Here is a 17,261-nt window from a genome sequence, read left to right as displayed (position 1 = left end):
TTTTCCTCAAGTCACCAGTCCACCTGCAGTTGGCTACTTCTGAGAATTAAAGGTGGGGGGCAATCAGGGAGAGCTTCATGGAGGTGAGCTGGGCTTTAAAGGTTGAGGATTTGAGCATGTCAAGACGACATGGGCAAGAGTCTCAAAGACACGGAGCAAAAACATAGAGGAATACAGAGGGATGGGTGGTTCTCAGTCTGGGACTGGTCTTGATGGGATCCAGAGTGTTCAGACCAGTTGTTGTCATCACCAATGTGAATTTTGCTTTTAGTGCTTTTGTCAGAATAACCATATATATATATACACTGCTGTTGATAGCCGAGTCATTTGAAAATGCCCTCTTTTCACTGTTCAGTCACTGCAAAGGGCACGCGGCTCCTGCAGTATCATTACAAACTTCAATTACTAATGAAAATAGTTGAGTGTATTTGTGTTGCATAGCTATGGCAACAAATTTGCTACAGCCTCCCTTCATCACTGTAATTTTGTCTGGCCTCACAACCTCCCATAGATTAGTAATAGCACAACAGAATACCTGTAAGCATTATCTGTGTGCTCAGAAAAAGTAAGTTTTGCATTTCTCTGCTTGGAACCAAGGATCTGCAAGAGAATGGTTGCACATAGGGCTGCGGTGCTCAGAGGGCAAAGATCAAGAACTACTGCCTTGAGAAGCAGTGAAATGACGTCAAAAGCGCAAGCAACAAAAGAAAAAAGAAATTAGTTGGACTTCATCAAAATTACAGAAGATAGCCCACAGACTGGGAGAAAAAAATTGCAAATCATATATTTGATTAGAGTCTAGTATCCAGAATATATAAAGAACACTTACAGCTCAGCCATAAAAAGACAAATCACCCAGTTAAAAACTGGGCAGGAGTTTCCGTTGTGGCTCAGGGGGGTAAGGACCCAGTGTTGTCTCTGTGAGGATGTGGGTTTGATCCCTGGCCTGACTTGGTGGCTTAAGGATCCTGTGTTGCCTCAAGCTGCAGCATAGGTAGCAGATGCAGCTCTGATTCAACCGCTAGCCTGGGAGCTTCCATATGCCACAGGTGTGGCCATAAAAAGAGGAAAAAAAGGTGGGGGGCCATAGATCTAAAGAGACATTTCTCCAAAGAAGATACCCAGATGGCCAAGAAGCACATGAAAACATGCTCAACAGAATTAGTCATGAGGAAGCTGCAAAGTGAAACCACACTGAGATCCCACCTCACCCCCACCATGAAGGCTATGATTTTAAAAACTGGAAAATAACACGTGCTGATAAAGAACAGAGAAATCAGAACTCCTGGACATTGCTGGTAGGAAAGTAAAATGGTGCAGCCACTGCGGAAAAGAATTTGGTAGCTCCTTAAAAAGTTAAACACACCATACAACCAGCAATACCACTCCTAGTTATAGACCCATGAGGAATGAACACATGCCCACACAAGAACCTGTACACAAGTTTGCCTAGGATTGCTATTAATGGCATTGCCCATACCAGAGTTCCCGTCGTGGCTCAGCAGTTAACCAACCCAACTAGCATCCCCGAGGACACAGGTTCGATCCCTGGCCTCGCTCAGTGGGTTAAGGATCTGGTGTTGCCATGGGCTGTGGCGTAGGTTGCAGACATGGCTCGGATCCTGTGTTACTCTGGCTCTGGCGTAGCCGGTGGCTGCAGCTCTGATTGGACCCCTAGCTTGGGAACCTCCATGTGCCGTGGGTGTGGCCCTAGAAAAGCCAAAAAAGTTAATATTCCCCATATGAAAACAATCCAGATATTCATCAATGCAGAAACCAGATGTGGTCTCTTCATACAATGGAATATTACTCAGCCATTAAAAGGAACAAAGCAGTGACACCTGCTACAACATGGATGAACCTTGAAAACATATGAAGTAGAAGAAACCAGACACAAAAGGCCAGATAATGTAGATTCCATTTATATGAAATATCCAGAATAAGCAAAGCATAGAGGTAGAAAGCAGATTTGTGGTTGCCAATGGCTGGGGGTGGGGAGGAATGGGGGTGGACGTTAAAGGGAACGGTTTCTTTCGGAGGTAATAAAATGTTCTAAAATTGATTGCAGTGATAACTGCACAACTATGAATATGCCTGAAAAAAGTGTACTGGGTTGTACCCTTTTCTGGCCACACCCACAGCATGTTGAAGTTCCCAGGCCAGTGACTGAACCTGTGCCACAGCAGTGAAAATGCCAGGTCCTTAACTGCTAGGCCACCAGGGAACTCGCCAGATTGTGGTCTTTAAAAGTGAATTTTGCGGCGTGCGAATTGTAGCTCAGAAGCTGTTATTTAAAAATGCAGCCAGGTGACAGTTCAGAGTCCTGAACAGTTGTACTGCCTTTGTCAGATTGGCTGCAGGTTGGTTTCCACGGCACGTTACCACCCTGTCATCACCAGCCTCCCTGAGCCCCTTGCCTGATGCCCTTCCCCCCTGGCTAAGAGGATCCCGTTCTGCCCTGTGCCCTCGTGATACTGGGGACATTTCTACGTCCTACTTGTCTGCTCCCCTAGTTGGTCACCACAGCCAATGACGATGGAAAGTCCATCGTTACTGGTTGTATGGATGTCTCCAGATATTTGCTCTCAGAGTCTGTTGGTTTGGAAGTTTCTCATTCTTCAATTTATGCCCCTCGTATCAGCAGCTCCAGCTACAAAGGCCTTCATTATAGCCTAATTGCCAGGGCCACTTGCCCTTATTTTTTATATTAAAAATCCATTTGTAAACGCGTTTCAGCAGCTCCACCACCTCAGCCTCGTTGCTAATTCAATCTCCCTCCCCCTCTATTAGCGCCGCAGGGGGCTGAGCAGAGCAGGAGGCGCCGGGCTAATCAGATCACTCGTTGGTCTGCACATTAGGCTCAGCAGGAACTCGGTGGGGGTAGCGGGTCAGACCCGGGGCGGATTAAATCTTCCCCCAGCCTCTGCTCTCAGGACCAGCCAGGGGCGGGACTCGGAAACAGATGCTGCGAGCTTGGACCACAGCTTGAAGGGGCTGACGGGGATCAGCCTGGGCCACCATTAGGCAGGGCAGCTGTAATCGTGGGCGCTGCCAGGGTGGGATTTGATGCTGCTTCTCATTTGAGCCGTTCGCGCCACCACTCAGACACCCGTCTCGGTAAAGTCCCTTCACCTCCCTGAGCTTCACATTCCTCAACGGGGGGTAAAAATCCCCACCTACGGATCCCTCCGAATTTTGATGCGGGCCAAAGGAAATTAAAAAAAAAAAACAAAAAAAAACTGGAGTGTGTCTTACTTATCAAGCCCCGCTCGAGGGAGGACGGGTCTGAGCCCTTGGCATGTATTCATTTAATTTCCTCACCAGCGCTAAGAGGCAGGTACCACCATGAGTTTCTGGAACAGACAGGGAAACCGAGACGGAGAGGGCACACCTTTCCCAAGGTCACGCAACAGGTTAGCGGCCACGGCTATCACCATATGGCACCATCGGCCATTGCAGCTGTAAAATCAAACTCCTCAGCCCGGCTCTCTGGCTGGAGGGTCTCCCCACCTCCTCCTCCTGAGCCCTGCTTCTCAGCAGGTAGGAGAGAGGTGAGCATTCTTCTCAAAGCTCCTCCTCTTGAGCTACCCTCCAACCTCTGGGCTCCGCCCTCCAACCTCTGGGCTCCGCCCTCCAACCTCTGGGCCCCGCCCTCCAACCTCTGGGCCCCGCCCTCCAACCTCTGGGCTCCGCCCTCCAACCTCTGGGCTCCGCTGACCTACTTCACTCCTGGTTGCTGCCATCGAATGGCCTCCTGCTCCTGTCCCTGGAGACTCAGCCTGCAGGATCCTGGTCTTCCTCCTCCCCCAAAGCCAGACCATCGTCTTGGGTGACTTCAATGTCCAGGAGGACAACCCAGCCGCCATACTGTACCTACCAGTCCCGGATGAGTCAGGGAAGCACAGCCACGATGGGAAATTAGCCCTCACGAGGCGACAGGGGTGCTGGGAAGTGAAGGTCTGGAAGGGAGAGGTGGCGGATCAGAGCCAGAGCTACTGGGCTCTTCCCATGAAGCGCTGGTACAGCGAGCCAGTCAGGGGGCTCCGGGGGTCTGAGAAGCTAAGTACATTTAGCTGCTTAAGTCAGCCAAGAGTTTGTGGGGAAATCTATGAAAGCTGCCACCTCTGTGTTCTGTCACCTCTGGTAGGTCCACAACCAAGTGCCTGGTGGTGGGCCCGAAGCCCCCGGCCACCGCTGGGAAGAAGAGTTGGGGGTAAAACAGAGGAAAGCAGTCAGGACAAACCGGAGTCCTCTAGGCACCTGTGTGTCTGTCTGTCACCACATGTGACCGCGAAGACTTTCAAGGAGCGATGGGCTCTTCTTCTCATCACCAGTGACCCTCCCTCTACCCCTCCTCAGCTACCCCTCCCACAGTCACGACCCAAATGTCCTCAATCTCTGAAATTCCTTCCGCGGTCATCACGTGATCCGGCCACCGCCCCTTAGGTTGTTCTCATGGGGGGGTCTCTAAAGCACCCCACCCCCATCATCCATGCAACAAAGATTCATCGAGCCCCACTCTGCATCAGGCACGGGGTTAGACGCTGGGACGCAGTGGCGAACAAAGATCAGAACCTGTCCTCACGAGCTTCCAGTCCAGTGGGGGAGCCAGGTTCTGATTCTGCAGTCCCTCAAAGAAATGAAGAGTTTGTAGGAAAGACTCTGACGGTAAAGACGAAAGAACAGCCTGGGAGAAGGTGTCTGAGTCGGGGGCACGAAAAGGCTTCCTTCTGGATGCGATGGTCACTTGGAGATGCTGCGCTAGATAGAAATGACCTAGGCAAGGAGGACAGAGAAAGGGTTTCCAGCAACGGGAACCATGTCCATGGAAGCCCTGAAGCATGAGAACCCAGGATTCACTGGGGCCCCATTCACGCCTCGGCTCACTCCCAACTGGTTTCCGTCTAACCCTATCATGTCCCCAAACAATTTCTGTTAAGGTCACCAAGGTCCTCCTTTGTCACCAAATCCCTTGGTCAACTTCTGATCTTTAATCTGCCTGACGTACATACCATCCTCCTTGAAACCCCCCCTTTATTTTTTGACTCCCACTGTCCAGGGCTCGCCTGGTTTTGGGTAATTCAAGTCCCAGTGTGGGTGGGCTTGGTGGAAAGGAAGTGTGAGCCAAGAAAGGCTCAGGAACCCAAAACAGAGCCCTGAGGGATGAAGAATTTTGTACAGGAGACTTGGAGTGGACTGAGGTCAGAGGAAAGCCAGGAGAGGTGGCATTCCAGAAGCCTGTGGAAGAGACCCTCTCAGAAGAAGAGCAACAGGCCAGAGCAGCCAAGAAGTCCCAGAAGATGAGACTCTCTTTGAGTCTAGATACCAGTCCTGGTACCCAGCCCCCAGCCCCCACCACATCCCTGGCACAGCAGAGGCACTCCAGGTTTGTAGAAGGAGGGAGTCGATGCTTAAATGTTTCCTTGGTGGGTGTTCCTGTCGTGGCTCAGCAGTAACGAATCCGACTAGTATCTGTGAGGACTCAGGTTCAATCCCTGGCCTTGCTCAGTGGGTTAAGGATCTGGCATTGCTGTGAGCTGGTTGCAGACACGGCTTCAGATCCTACGTTGCTATGGCTGTGTTGTAGGCTGGCAGCTACAGCTCCGATTTGACTCCTAGGCTGGGAACTTCTATATGCCGCAGTTATGGCCCTAAAAAGAAAAAAATATATATATTTCCTTGTAATAAACAGTACAGGCCACAGTTGTTCACATGTTTGTGTGCCACGGGGCACCCCGAGAGTGGACTGCGCTCCTGTCCATACAAACAATTCAAGTCACTGAAATCAGCAAGTTGGCACAGTCTGGCGGCCAATCATTCTGGCTCTTCGCTCCAGATGGGAGGGGTCTTCCCTCCAGATGGAACCCCTCGAACAAAGGTGTGGCCCTGGGGCCCTGGGATGGTTCCCATAGGCAGGAATGCTGGAGCATCTCAGGACATCTGATTGATCCCATGGGTGGGGGCAGAGCAGAGGAGCCAAGAACCTGGAGAGGAGCGAATTGGGGACCCCAGACCCAAGCAGGTCTCTGTCCGGGTGCGGGGCTCCCTGGAACTGGTTATGGGGCTTCCTTGGAGGAAGGCACTGCAAAGCCTTGGACCCCTGAGACACAGGACCCAGGAGCAGGGCCTCTGCTTGCCCAGGTTTAAGGGCAGGAGCCACTAGAGCCCTTGCCGGGTGGATGCTGTTGCCTCCTTTGAACCATCCCCAAAGCTGACACTCGGAAGAGGAAAGGCATTCTGTGACTCTGTGTAGGGACGGATTTCCAAGAGATGGTCAGGAAGGGACTGAGGAGACGAGCAAGCAGTTGAGACAGCGAGAGGTGCACCTCCGTCCCCGGGGCGCCGCCAAAGACGCCAAGAGTGGAGAGCGCAGCCTGCAATGCGCAGGACGGCCGCAAGGTGGCGGGCGCGTCCGCGCAGCCCCGCGGAGGTCCCGGCGCTCCCGCCCCGCCCACCCGCCCTTGGCCGCGGCGTTTGCCTTCCAAGCGCGGCGGACACCGCGTGAATTATTAAAGCCCTGACTCCGAGCGAGCGTGCGCTCCCGCATCGGCGCGTCTCGACCTCTGCGGAGCTGGCTCAGCGCAACGCGAGAAGCCGGCGTCTGGCTAAGCCGCAGTGCCTCGGGTTCGAGGCGGAAGGCCTTGGGGGTCACCCAGGCCCACCCTCTACTTCAAGGGAGGCATCCAGAGGGGTCGGGGTCCTTCCTCAAGCTCCAGGGTGGGGCACTCAGGACCGGAAACCCAGCGACCTGCGTACCGAGCGGTCCAGGACCCTCTGCGAAATTCTGGATGCCCCGGTCTGTACAGTGGACTCAAGGTCCCCATTGCAGAGCTCCCTATTCAGCCCTTTACCTGGCGTCTTGCTGCCACTCCCGCCAGAGACCCCCTAAGTATGCTGCTTCCTCCCCCTCCAGAAAGGCTTCAGCCCGGGCTGCCTACTGACCCACTTCCCAGAACAACTCCAGGGCACAGCCGACAGGTTGGGAGGGGCCAGGGGGCATGGGTCTTTCCAGATTTCGGCTCGGGACACACCATGCAAGCCCAGCCGAGCCAAGTCCTGGGCGAGGTTTGAGGCCTTTTCCATTCTCCCTGTGTCCTAAAACCTTCCTGAGACTGCCAGCACAAGCCAGCGGATGCTCCGGGGGAAACTGAGGCAGCTCGTCATTAAAGAGGAGTCGGCCTACCTTCCCACCGGCCTGCCAGGCCTGGAATCTGATACCCCAACTGGGCACCCAGGCCCTTGGCCCCGGCCCCCAGACCCTGAAGGGGTTCATGTTTATGCTCTTAAGCCCCCAGCAGTAGCCTCCCCTTAGGGTCTGCCTTTCTAAGAAAAGCCTGAATGTCTCTCTGTCTCTGTCCTGTAGAGTGCCACATACACGGCCAGCTCCAGATGAGTTGGAAGCAACACTGAACCCCAACCTGCCAAAACCTTGTCCACGTCCAGCCTTTCAAGCCTCCCCTGCGCAAGGCCTGCCCTGGAGGCGGGTTTCTCAATTCCGCCATCACCTCTCACCTGAATAACTATAGGAGCTTCCAACACGTGCTGCCTTAACAGCCCCTTTGCAGCACCACAGCCGGAGAGATGGTATTAAAACACAAGCCAGGCCCCCTCCCTCCTCTGCTGAGAACCCCGCACCAGCTCCCATCTCACACAGTGAGAGCCAGCGTCCTCACCGCGGCCTGCCGGCCCCATCGTCTTCTGGACCCCCACCCTCCCCATCCCCACCCTCCCCTCTTCTCCTTCTACCCGGCCCCTCCCTCGGCCCCTCGCTCTCTGAATCAGCCACACAGGCCTCTTTGCTGGTCCGCCAACAGGCCAGGCACATTCCTGCCCTGGGGCTGTGCTCAGGCTGTCCCCTCTGCTGGAATGCACTTTCCCTGATACCAGCTTCATCCTTCCAGGCTGCTCAAATGTCACTTTATCATCGGGGCCTTCCCTGACCACCCTGTTTGATACTCATGACCCCTCCCATCCTGAAGTCGAGTTGATGTACGAGACAGTGGTCATTTCTGCTGCACGACACAGCGGTTCAGTGATACATCCATCCATCCATTCTCTTCCAGTTTCTTTTCCCACGTAGGGGATCACTGAATATTGGGTAGGGTTCCCTGTGCTAGACAGCAGGTCCCTGTTGACCAACCATTCCATAGACCTCAGGGTGCATATGTCAGTCCCAACCCCCAGTCCATCCGTCTCCCAACCACCTGTCCCCTTTGGTTACCATAAGTTTTTCAAAGTCTGAGTCTGTTTCTGTTCTGCAAATAAGTTCATTTGTATCCTTTTTTTTTTTTAGATTCCACAAATAAGTGATATCATATGATGTTTGTCTTTCACTCTCTGACTAGCTTCACCTAGTGTGATAATCTCTAGGTCCATCCATGTTGCTGCAAATGGCATTAGTTCATTCTTTTTCATGGCTGAGTACTATTCCATTGTATGTATGTACCTCATCTTCTTCATCTGTTCCTCTGCTAACTACGCTCTTGTTTCCTCCTTCATGATGCCTCCTGAATGTCTGTCTACCTGCATTCCTGTAAACCTCGGAAGGCCAGGGATCTTTGCTTCACTGATGTATCCCAGGTGCGTCTAAACCAGTGCTGAGTGAATGAATGAATGCATATGTCCTATGGGTGCCCTCCTTAGAAGCCCTAAGAGGCTGTGTGCTTATAAGGCCCTTACCTTGTGACTCTGGATGTGGCGGAGGAGTGTTTAGCTGGTTGAGGGAGGAGCAGACTCGCGAGGAGCTCACAGCCAGCCCCACAACTCCTTTTAATCACAGGCTGCCTCCCATCATTGTCACAAACAGACGTGGATTCGTGGGGAGTTGCGGCGCTGGGGGGTGGTCAGTGTTGCCGGGAGCATCCAAACACATTTCGGGGATTAGAAGCTGCCATTTCACCAGCTGATCCCGGGGGGTCACCACCCTTTGGCTAAAATTGTTTTTTGTGAAAGTGGGTGCTGAGGTTTAAAAAAAAAAAAAAAAAGTTGAAAGGCCCTTTAGAAACACAAGCCCACATTCCTTAGTCGGAGGGGCCTGAACAGAGAGCAGGATACTGATCCCACCAGAGGGACTTGCACCATCTGACACCTCATCCAGTTACATGAGGGAAACCGCGCCGGCAGGACAAGCTCAGCCTGAGGAGTGTCCAAGGGACACTTTCTCGAGCAATTGAGCATCCGTGTGCCGCGCTTCATCGGCAGCAAATGTGCCCCTTGTTTTCCTCATTACAGTGATTTACTGTCTTCGGAGCTTGTTCAAGACACACCACTTGGGTGTGTGTCCTGGGGGAAGTGGGGGAAGCGGGGGTGGGGGGAGGGCCAGACAAGGCGCTGGGGAGACGTCCCCTACACTCTGGTGCGGTGGGTTCCTGCTGCTGCCACCCACAGAGGCCCTCCCCCCTGAGAGCACCCAGTGGGCTGAACCCGATGGGTTGGGCCACTTCGGGAGCGTTGCTCACCAGTCCCCCTTCAACACACACACAGCATCTACTTCTTCCAACCCAGACACAGCCTCATTCCAAACATGACTGACCAGCTCCACTCAGGATCCTGGGAAATCACTTTTGTGTAAGAGGTTTGTGTGTTTTAGAATTTTCTAGTCCACAGTCATGTAAATCCAGATTCTCGTCCTCAGGGCTTGGGATGTTTTACCACACACACGCACATATACACACTTTTGGTTACACAATCACACAGACATGAATTTACCCATGCACGCACCTGGTCACTTACATACTAACCCTGACCCTATATATACTCACACCCACATACAGAAAATCACAGACACAGATGCACGGACACTCTCAGGTTCACACACCTGCGTTCACCCATGTGTGCTCCCAGCATGGGTGCTGTGGGCAATGTTATTTCCCTGGCACTCTTTCCTCTGCCCTGTTCCGTGGGACGCGAACTGGGGATGGGAGGGGAGAATGGGAAAGAACTGGAGAAACGTCCGGGCTGGCACGTCTCCATCGTTTCTGACTTGGAATCTCCTTTCGTACTAATGCTGACAATATAACATGCATAATAAATAGACAAATTTAGACTTTTTCCATTTTAAGAAGTGACGTGGACTCTTCATTTTTATGTGTATTAGTTATGAAACACAAACATGTTTTGTCACCGAATCTCTCTTAAATGATGATTAGCTTGAAGATCAAACGTATGTTATTAAGGCGGAGAATACATCCAATCACGTGTCACAGGAGCAAAGAGATTCACAACCTACTCTTGTGACACAATGTTTGAGAGTCTTTTATTTTCACTTGAAAAATCAGTATTTTGGAGTTCCCCAGTGGCTCAGTGGGTTAAGGATCTGGCATTGTCATTGCTGTGGCTCAGGTTCAATCTCTGGCCCTAGAACTTTGGCATACCATGGGCATGGCCAAAATAAATAAATCATAAGTAAATAAAATCATTATTTTTGGGCTGCCCCCATGGCATGCAGAAGTTCCTGGTCCAGGGATCAAACCTATACCACAGCAGTGACAATGTCAGGTCCTTAACCCACTGAGCCACCAGGGAACTCCAAAAAGTCATTATTACTTTCAGTTTGCAGATCTTGTGTCTAAATGATTAGCTAAGAAATGACATTAAGGCTGCTAGTTTTAAGGACTTTTCTCCAAAATAATTTGCTAGGCTTTATTCCAAAAAAAGAAAAGGTTGAATGGGCTATAATTGCCACTCTATTTCCTCTTTTTAACCTTGATTTTTTTTTTTTTATGGAATAGAAACTTGTATTTGACTATCAGGTAATCCTTATGTCTGTGCCTTTAAGCAATGGCCCTCTACAGATATAAAATAAACAATATTTTATTTACATAAGAATAAAATCAATTTACAAGTGTATAATGAGTCCAAATGACCATGGGGGATAGTGGTATTTAGCTGAGTTATAAACTGATATTAATCATCTCTACGCTAAATCCCACACATGTTCACTTAATACTCACCGAGATGCTTTCAAACCACTCTGGTTTGAAAGGGGAAAATGTTTACATGATTTTAATGAAGTAACCTTTAATTGAAATCGAACTAGGAGTTACGGTCGTCTTCAAGTCTAGAAAGTGAACCAGGCTGAGTGGCAGAGTAGGAGGATCAGAAAACCCGGCCACGTGTCCTGACTCTGCTACTCACAGTCTTCGTGAGCCTCCGTCCTCTGACCTAAAACGGCAATAATAGCAGACACCCCCTCCCCTCCCCTTACCTTAATGATTTGTGTCATGGGAACTCAAATGTGTCAGATCTGGAATCCTCAACCCTGCGACCTTGGCCAAGGGTTTCTGAGTGGTGTCCAGAGCTAGCACAGGTGACACCATAGCCCAGACCAAGACACTGGGTGTAGGCATGGCCAGCAGGGGTCAAGAGCCAGCTTGATCCGGAGGACTGAGGGTCCTCACTGCAGCTAGATTAGTTCACACCAAAGGATGTCTGCGTGGTCCCCCGACGTCTGCTGCCATGGGTTGAAGAATGCCCCTGAACCGCCTGTGGCTTTTGCTAGAGCGATGGCCCTTTCCTTACAAGAAAGTACGCTGAACACAGAAGCCAGAGAGGCGAGCCCTTTCCCTGTGGGGGGAAAGAATCCGAAAAAGAATATCTGTGTGTGTGTGTGTGTGTGTGTGTGTGACTGAATCACTTTGCTATACACCTGAACCTAACACAACTTTGTAAATCAACTATACTTGAATTAAAAAAGTAAAAAAAAAAAAAAAAAAAACCCACCCATCAATGACAGAGACAGCAAGAACAGGGGATGCTAGGCCCAAGTGACACTTGAGACACTTCCTGCATGCAGCCCAGAGAGTCACGAACCTGGGTCACTCTCTGGTCTCTAGAAAATAATACCACAATGTTACAAGGATTTTGCAATGAAAGAAAAACGTCCGTAGCCCCTATTCTCACAGCGTTGTCTCCCTTCTCGGCCTCCCCAAGAGCAGCCACATGTTTGTATTGTTATCACCGTCGGATACAAACGATCTTACACTCTGCTTTTTCTCCCACCCCCCTCCCTGCCAAATTGCATGATCGATATTTCCATATTGCTACACTTTTTGCCACTGTCACATTTTTAAGTAACTTCTTTTTTTTTTGGTAGTGAAAGTAACGCATGTGCAGTTCAGAAAAGAGCAAAAGTGCATACACATCCCTGTAAACCGCCCTCTTGTCATGTAAGGCGCTGGCGGAAGATTCTATCTGCTGCCCCAAAGAGGGAGCAGGGAAAGAGCGGGCATCAGGAACAAGCAGCGCCGGGGCAGGGCATGTGGACGGCTCTCTTCCTGCAGAAGCTGCCAGAAGCCACATCACCCCCTCAGCCCACAAGGCCTCACCTGAGCTGGTGTCCATAACCTCTCTGAGGTCACCTCCTCTCATCCACCCCCCCCTCCTCTCAGGATACCAGCCTCTTTGCTGCACGTCCACCATTTTAAGCACCTCCTGTCTCAGGGCCTTTGCATGTGCTGTCCGCTCCGCTTTTTACACTCTTCCCCCACCTCCTCTACAAACAGCACCTCCGCAGACAGACTTTCCTTGACCATCGAATCGAAAACAGCACACTGTGTCCCTGGCTCCACCTTGATCATTCTGGATAGCACATATCCCTTGTTTAATGTCACCCCACACTAGAAGGTCAGCTCCGAGCAGGCAGGGGCTTGGACTCTGTCATCTGCTGCTATATGCCCATCCCTGGCAGACTACCTAGTTGTTGAATGAGCAAACCCAGGTCATCCAACCTCAAATGCCAGATACAAGAAAAGAACGCATCCACCTTTCTTTTTTTCAATTTTATTGAAGTATAGTTGATTTACGATGTCATATTCGGAGTTCCCGTCGTGGCTCAGTGGTTAACAAATCCGACTAGGAACCATGAGGTTGCGGGTTCGGTCCCTGCCCTTGCTCCGTGGGTTAAGGACCTGGCGTTGCTGTGAGCTGTGGTGTAGGTTGCAGACACGGCTCGGATCCCGCGTTGCTGTGGCTCTGGCCTAGACCGGCGGCCCCAGCTCCGATTCGACCCCTAGCCTGGGAACCTCCATATGCCGCAGGAGTGGCCCAAAGAAATAGCAAAAATACAAAAAAACAAAACCAAAAAAAAAGTCGTATTCATTTTTGCTCAACAGCAAATGACTCAGTGATAACGTGTATGTTCTTTTCCATATTCTTTTCCATCAGGGTTTATCACAGGATATTGAATCTCCTTCCCTGCGTTGTTTATCCATCGTCTACATAACTTTCACCTGCTAACCCCACACTCCCAACTGACCCTTCCCCACCCCACCTCATCCCCCTCGGAAACCATAAGTCTGTTCTCTAAGTCTGTGAGTCTGTTCGGGAGATGAGTTCATTTGTGTCATGTTTTAGATTCCACGTATAAGTGCTAGCATATGCTATTTGTCTTTCTCTTTCTGCCTGACTTCACTTAGTATGCAAATGGCATTATTTCATTCTTTTTTGTGGCCGAATAACATATATGTACCACATCTTCTTATCTTTGGCTATTGTGAATAGTGCTGCTATCAACATAGGGTGCAGGTATCTTTCCGAAGTAGAGTTTTCTCTGGCTATAGGCCCAGAAGTGGGTTTACTGGATCACATGGTGGTTGTATTTTTAGTTTTTAGAGGAACTTCCAAACTGTTTTCCGTAATGGCTGCACCAACTTGCATTCCCACCTACAGTACGGGAGGGTCCCTTCTCGCCACACCCGCTCCAGCATTTGTTACTTATAGATTTGTTAATGAGGGCCATTCTGGCCGGTGTGAGGTGGTACCGCATTGTAGTTTTGCTTTGCATTTCTTTGATAATCAGTGATGGTGAGCATTTTTTATGTGCCTGTGGGCCATTTGTATGTCTTCTTTGGAGAAATGTCTATCCAGGTCTGCTGCCCATTGTTCGACTGAGTTGTTGTTTGTTGCTGAGTTGTATGAGCAGTTTATGTATTTTGGAAATTAAGCCCTTATGGGTCACATCATCACATCATTTACAAATATTTTCTCACAATCTGTAGTTTGTCTTTTTTTTTTTTTTTTTTTTTTTGGCTTTTTAAGGCCGAACCCATGGCATATGGAGGTTCCCAGGCAAGGGGTTGAATCAGAGCTGTAGCCGCCGGCCTACACTACAGCCACAGCAACACAGGATCCGAGCCGCATCTGCAACCTACACCACAGCTCATGGCAACGCTGGATCCTTAACCCACCAGCGGGGCCGGGGATTGAAACCAGGACCTCATGGCTACTAGTCGAGATTGTTACCACTGAGCCGCAATGGGAACTCCCTCTTTTTGTTTTCTTTATGGTTTTCTTTGCTAAAGAAAGCACCCACTTTATTCCCAGAAGGAAAATAATTTTATCGTGTTCTCTGATTATAAGGGTAATATATGATCATTGTAAACCTTCAGAAAATAGAGCAAAGTATTCAGAACAAGAGGAACAAAACACGTCGTCTGATTGCCTAAGACGATCCCCATTACTAATTTGATGTATTTCTTCTTCTTTTTTTTTTTTTTTTTTTTTTTGTCTTTTTTTGTATTTCTTGGGCCGCTCCCGCGGCATGTAGAGGTTCCCAGGCTAGGGGTCGAATCAGAGCTGTAGCAGCCGGCCTACACCACAGCTGCTGCAACACCAGATCCGAGCCGCGTCTGCGACCTACACCACAGCTCATGGCAACGCCGGATCCTTAACCCACTGAGGGTGGCCAGGGATCGAACCCGCAACCTCATGGTTCCTAGTCGGATTCATTTCCACTGAGCCACGGCAGGAACTCCCATTTCGATATATTTCTTCTCTCTCTCTCTCTCTCCTTCCCTCTATAGGTGGGTGAATAGAGAGGTAGTAGGTAGATGACAGATAGAGATAGGTAGGTAAGTGTAGAAATACATACACATACCTCATAAATGGAATTCATGCAGTACAAGCTGTTTTGTAAGACTGCTCTGCACTGAGGATCCTTGCAACTCAATCTTTGCCCATATCCTGAATTATCCCCTAAGGATAAATTTCTAGAAGCAGAACTGCTGGGTCAAAGCAAAGGAACGGTCACATGGCTTAAGCTACAGGCTGACATCTTGGACCCACACCATCGCTGGCTGTTCTACTTTCTTAAAAATACGTGCTCACTTGATAGGTGTTACTGCTTTCATTTGCACATCTCTGGTTATTAGGGAGGAGGAACTATTTTTCATATCTGTGGGCCACTTGGAATTGATGATCTTAGTGGGGTCACTGTTATTCTGGGGCACATGGCTGCCCTATCCTTCCTGAAGGGCCCCCGGCCCTGGCTTTGTGTCCTGGCTGCCTCCCAGACTTGCTGGGTAACTTTGGGACAGAGGTTACCTTTGCTGAGCCACCATTTCGCTGACCGTAAACAGAAGATACCACAGACCTCATAGGATTGGCATGGGGTTAATCACATGGTATGTGTAAGGTATTTATTACAGTACCTAGGGTTTAGTAAGTCCCAATACAAGTACAGAAGAAAAAATAAATTGGTGTTACATCGCTGTCAGTAGTCTCTAGGGTTTCACAATTAGCTGCGATTTGAGCTATTCCTATGGAATTGTTTTTTTAAGTCGGGAAGCTTAGCAAATCTTTACTAGAAATATTTGTTCAATTTCATCAGCTATCTCTTTGACATCTACTGCAGTTACCACGTGCTCAGTCACCTTTGAACTATTGGCTGATGCGATTCATTTTAACGGTGCTTTTTCCGACGTTGACGTGCCCTTGTGTTTGTGTATTCATTCAGAGAGAAAATATTTATTCAGCAGCTACTATGTGCCAGGCAGTGTTCTGGGCTCGAGGAATACAACACAACAGCAAACCAAGTCTCCCCTCTCTTTCTCATGGTAGAGTCAATAACGAGGCAAATATGGAATGTGCATGCAAAAGACAAGAACTCCCTTGGCGTTGTTTGAAGAATGCCGAGATGACCTGGGTGGCTAAGAAGGCTTTGGCGAGTGTAAGGGAGGGGGTCTGATTTATGCGTGAAAAGGATCCCTCTGACTGCTGTGTGGGGAATGGGTTGGAGAAGAGCAAGAATGGAAGCACTTGTCCAAGTATGAGCCAACAGAAGACGTTGGCTCGGACTGTATAGGTAACGGTGGAGGTGCATGTTGGACGTATTTGAATATATTTTGAAGATGAAAGCCCACCAGATGGGCTGTGGGAGCACGAGAGAAACAGAGGACTCACAGGTGGCAGAAAGGAGAAGTGCAGGAGAGGCAGGCTGTGGAGGGAAGATCAGGTGTTTGCTTTGAGACATGTTGAGTTTGAGATGCCTGTTAGACCCGCAGGAGGAGAAGTCAGGTGGGCATTTGGATACACGCGTCTGTAATAACACCTGTCAAGTGTGTCTCGTCATTTATTATTGTGCTGAACTCGTTTGCTAGCATTTTATTTAGGAATGTTTTTCTTCTTGGTCTGCACTTTCTTTTTTCTTTTGGGGCTCTCATTTTCAACTTTTGAAGCCCACACTATGCTACAGACTCTGATCTAATTGGTCTGGGTTAGAGCCCAGGAATCTTCCTTTTAAAAGTAGTCCAGGAGTTCCTGTTGTGGCTCAGTGGTCACGAACCCAACTCGTATCCATGAAGATGCGGGTTTGATCCCTGGCGCCATTCAGTGGATTAAGGATCTGTCATTGCCGTGAGCTGTGCTGTAGGTCGCAGACGTGGCTCTGATCCCACCTTGCTGTGGCTGTGGTGTAGGCCAGCAGGTGTAGCTCTAGATTGGACCCCTTGCCTGGGAACTTCCATATGTCGCAGGTGTGCCTCTATAAAGAAAAATAAAAATAAAAAGAGAAAAGTCCATAGGACTCTGATGGAGGTGGTTCAGGGCCCATTATTAGGAAACAACATGCTTTAATATTTTCAATTTCTTGCCGTGTTATTCATCCATTCAACCCTCTATCTATGCTTTGGTCAATTTTGGTCATTTATATTTGCCTATAAAACGCTCCATGACATCTCAGATTTTCAAAATTTAAGCATAGACTTAACATAATAATACTTTTAATTTGAAAGAAATCTCTATATCTTGGCCAGAACTATCCTTCTGAGCCATATGAACTTGTATGATCCTTTTGTTTAACTGATATTATTTGCCAGAGTTTAGCCAATTTTATTTTATCTCTTCAAAGAACAAGCTCTTCGATGTATTTGTTCAATTGTCTTCAACTTCAGTCATTTCTTTTGTCTTTATCAATCGCTTCCCTTTATTTTCCTTGGGTTTTTCATTATTGTTGATACTGTGATGATTTCTAACTTCTTGAATTC

General features: G+C 49.3%; 1 long non-coding RNA gene across 6 annotated transcripts in view; it reads left to right on the top strand.

The window, feature by feature from the left end:
• Positions 1–17,261, top strand: part of LOC110257769 (uncharacterized) — a 103,439-nt gene that overhangs the window by 10,857 nt on the left and 75,321 nt on the right. The gene's annotated exons all lie outside the window — the stretch shown is intronic.

Source organism: Sus scrofa, chromosome X (genome assembly GCF_054392235.1).
Source record: "Sus scrofa isolate SSC_HxYL_T2T_F1_AM1 chromosome X, Sscrofa_HxYL_maternal_Yorkshire_Landrace_v2.0, whole genome shotgun sequence".
NCBI classification, from domain to species: Eukaryota; Metazoa; Chordata; class Mammalia; order Artiodactyla; family Suidae; genus Sus; species Sus scrofa.
The sequence above is the reverse complement of the archived record's forward strand: the minus strand, read 5'-3'. Positions and strand labels throughout refer to the sequence as shown.